Here is a 4,200-nt window from a genome sequence, read left to right as displayed (position 1 = left end):
AACAAAAAACAAATACCCATTCGTGACACTAGAAGACCCAAGAGAAGTTACAGCTATTTCGTTTATTTATTTATTTATTTATTTATTTTTCTTTGCCGGTTTTGGTGCTACAATGTAATCTAGCTAGCAAATGTCTGCCAACGTTTTGGGATCTCACAACGTTCCATTTCAGGACAGGTCGACTTAAAATTGCATTCAGGTAAAACTCCTGGCGGGGTGGGGGAGAGGGGTCCTCCCCTATATGCTACAGTGGTAGCCCAAAGTTTATGATTTTTTAGCCTAGGGTATGGTTTGTTCACTCAAGTCTTGAATTGGGTATGTTCTTTAGAAGAAGCTACTTCTTCATCATTTGGCGATAAGAACGTTCGTTTTTCTGGGAGTACCCCCCGCCCCCGGGGGGTAAAACTATAGCAGACAGAAGCTTAATTGTTGTAAAATGAGACATAGTGACTTAAGGTCAACGGTTTCCGAGAATCCCTGAAACCCTATAAAAGCCTGATCGAGTAGGAGCATCCCATCATTTCAAGATCAGCGCCAGAGCAGATCATCCAACCTCAGCACTGAAGGTAAGGGTAGTGTGTACAATCTACACGACTAAGCATCAAATGAAAACTTCCACATTTCAGAAGTACATCAATTCGTAAATCTTCCACGCCGAAATTCACGACGTGACTAAGAGATCTTCACAGGTCACGGTTGCCGAAATCCCTGAAGGCAAATTCATCAATATTGATCATTTCCGATAGTTCACATGAGATACAGCTCAGTTTTTGTATGACCCAGCTTTGGTATGTTTAAAACCAGCCCACTTAGCTTGTAAATTCGAAATTGGCTTTAACGAAGCGCAAGCAATAAGGCTACGCCCCTTGGGGGCGGTGTATCATGAGCCTCGAAAGACGATTATTTGTAAAATTAACTGCCAATAATAGCATGAATTCCCTTATAAAATTCATGCGTAATTATTAAACTAACGATGTATGTAAATTCTCAGAGCTTCCTTCTAAGGAAATTTTAAAGCAGTTTGTAACGTATTACGTATCTTCACATAATGTTTCTGTCTATTTCGTCTCATAATGTTTTTACTTAAAAGAGGTAAAATAACCGTTATGCACGAAAGGCACGCATTTTCACTGTAGATTTCTTTTGTGTTGCTTTTGCCTTTAGCAGCTCTTGGAGGGAACTAAATAACTTCATTAAAACAGAAAAATTTCAGTCGGTTGAATCATGTGAACTACTTATGATTTGACCCCGGAAATTGACGAGCATATTTTAGGAAAATGACTGCAATGTTGTCGTGTTCCTCACTTTTGACGTTTGAACGCCACTCTATTACAACAGCAGCTCTGATGAATTTTGTGAGTAAGTGAAACAAGGCGGAATAGGTATTTTAATTAGGAAGTGTTTTCAGTTTAAGTTCGGCTTGGTTCCAGTAACCCAATCTCAGTGGACTGACCTCATACTGAAATGGTGTTAAATTCGTCAAGAGCTCCTCCCCTTGTGTATGGTTTCCGGGTAGAAGACCGGAAATTGAAATGAAATGTTCCCAATGATCGAGGAGTGTGAACTTTGCGCTGGTGCTTATATTCCCGGCCTGCCCAATCGGTGAAAACCGATAATCGATATCAATCAATATAATCGATGATAATTAATCAATTAATATCGGAAATCGATGAAAATCGATCAACAAGAAATTTGTGATTATAGATTTTCATTGATTTTATCGACTTCTCTTGTTTCGATTCAACGGTCTGGAAATGCCGGACCGCGAACAGTGCTGAAAGAAACGTAACATAACAAGCCAAAAATCATGAGTACGGTTGTGTTTTCACTAGGACAAGTTTGACTAGTTAAAGTCGGAAAAGTCCGGCAGTTCAGTGAAAACAGCTTGTCCTAAGCGAGTTAAAAATGCAAGCTGTTTTCACATGAAAAAATAAGGGATTATCTCGCCTTTATGACAGGAAATTCCTGCAGAGTTATACTACATCGCGAGATGGTATAACTTGTCCTGGTAAATGCCGCAGCCAATCACATTGCTGGTAGTGACAGATGCCTGCCAAATCGTGAACTGCCAAATATTTTCCAGACGCTCGCACTCGCCTCGTGGTTCACTTTGGTTTTGAAATGGCAGATGAATTCACTAGTAATACCTTCCCGTTCCGATTTACAATTCCTCCGGCCTAATTAGATCCCTCAGTTCCTCGGCCAGGACCTTACCGATTTCATGGTGGCGGTATGCAGAACCCGCAGTACCCGCTTTAGAGCACAAATGCTCTACAATTTATGCCAGCCACATCTCTCCGCAGCACATCATCTTTAGCCGCATCTTCCACAAGTACCGGCGAAAGCAGGGAAAACAGTCCGACCGAAGGATCTGTTAACCGAAATCGATGTCCCAATTGGTCGGACGCTGAGACAAGATTTCTTTTGGAAATATGGAGGGACAGTTTCCCTATTAGTAGAAGAAGAAACAGTGGCGCATGGGACACCATTGCGAAAAAGTTAAACAACATTCTGAAAGAGCAAACCCTAATCCATCGCATCCTCTCCATTTGTCGAGACATTAGTCGCATCCTGTGAAAGAAACGTCGTCTCCTTTGGAGAAATACGGCGAGAATCAGTACAAGAGAAGTCATTAAAAATGCTTCGTGTCCCGCATTTTTTCAAAGTTGCGCGCTTTTGTAATTTGAATCTTCTGAGTAAACGGCTTAAATTTCACAGTGAAAACAGATGTCAAGTTTAACTAGTAAATGTCGGTCTGTAAACAAACACCTAGAAAGAATGTTCAGCTAGTTAATCGGCCTAGTGAAAACACAACCTACGAGAGCCGAGTACAAACGCCCGGTAAGCGTATGTTCTGGTGATCATCTGTTTATCCTTCCGATTTGAAAAACTAAGGAGAAACCTGACAAGAAAAACTTACCAATCGATAGTCGCTTCAAGTGGCCATACAACAACAACAACAAGATCTTTATTTATACCATACAATGACAACAGAGACAGAAAAAAAGGACAATATTACATATGTAAGGTATAAAGCCGCCTAGAATATAACTAAGCAGCTAATCTGGCTAGGAGGCAAACTAATAAACTGTTTCAAATAATATTTTTCTCAGTTGCTGCATGGAGGCACAAGTATGAAGAAAAAGCAAGCACACGCACTCACATAAGTCATCGTTCAAAGAAAATTGGAAAACAAAAGTAAAACAACAGCAACAACAACAAGAAAAAAAAATTAATAAGTCTCGAGAATGTCATTTTTTAAGGACCGTTTAAAGTTCCAAAGGCAGCTATGACTCTTCAAGATTATTCCAAAGACTAGACCCTCCGTGAGGGTACACTGGGTTGGCTGTAGTACGTGCAGCATTCCAGACAATTTTTTTCAAGTTTGGGGTTGACTTCATTAAGACCATTTAAGGGGTCACCCAGAAGTCATACCAGCAGAGGCCCTTTGGCTCACAGGTCCTCACACATTCGTATGACGAAACAGATCCTTTTCTGAGGATAAAAAACCTGGCTACCGTCCTATTAATTAATCATTTGTCAGAAAGAAGAAATTCCTGTCCTCTTTAGAAAAAATTGACACGGATTGCTTACGTGTGGTAGTGAAGTAACACAGCGATTTATTTCATAATGTCAACTGAGCTGTGTGTTGTCTTCCAGGAGATTCAAGTTGTCCTTGTGTAATATGTAGCTCTAGCAGTGCATGATATTGTTTTGGTATAGTGCCATGGTTAAAGTCTTAGGTAAATAGTCCCCTGAGAAGACATGTGGTTACTCGCAAAGTACCAAACCCAGAAAGATTGAAGAAAATAACATTGGCTTCTACGCTGAAATGTTGATCATTTCCAAGTTCCCTCACAACTTCTTTTACCACAAGTTTAAGCGTGCACTCTGAGCGTCTGACAGCTTTGTATTTTACAAAAGTTCATTGAAGTCAACCCCTATCCGGCGGGGTTAGTATTTGGATGGGTGACCTAAAAATTATACCACTCGGTAACAGAAGCAAAGGACCGAAAGTTCTATTTTAACGCCTAAAAATGCGAACTAAGCAAGGTACAGATTTTGTTAGCTTGCTTTATTCAAAACAAATATTGAAGCAAAAGTGAATAAATATTGATACACAGCTTTTAGGAAGAGCAGAAGGAAGTTTTCAGGATGGTCGATCGAGAATAAAATATTTTGTCATCAGCAACAACATTT

General features: G+C 40.1%; 1 protein-coding gene across 2 annotated transcripts in view; it reads left to right on the top strand.

The window, feature by feature from the left end:
• Nucleotides 1–468: 468 nt before the first annotated feature.
• The window catches only part of LOC137975656 (nephrocystin-3-like), a 37,370-nt gene continuing 33,638 nt past the window's right edge, over nucleotides 469–4,200 (top strand). Inside the window, exon 1 of one of the 2 annotated variants that reach the window (XM_068822804.1) lies at nucleotides 469–566. The gene's annotated coding sequence lies outside the window, so the exon portion shown is untranslated. The remainder of the gene's footprint in view (nucleotides 567–4,200) is intronic. The other variant, XM_068822805.1, reaches the window with a different exon arrangement.

Source organism: Montipora foliosa, chromosome 11 (genome assembly GCF_036669935.1).
Source record: "Montipora foliosa isolate CH-2021 chromosome 11, ASM3666993v2, whole genome shotgun sequence".
Lineage (NCBI taxonomy): Eukaryota > Metazoa > Cnidaria > Anthozoa > Scleractinia > Acroporidae > Montipora > Montipora foliosa.
This window is presented reverse-complemented; position numbering and strand designations above follow the sequence as displayed.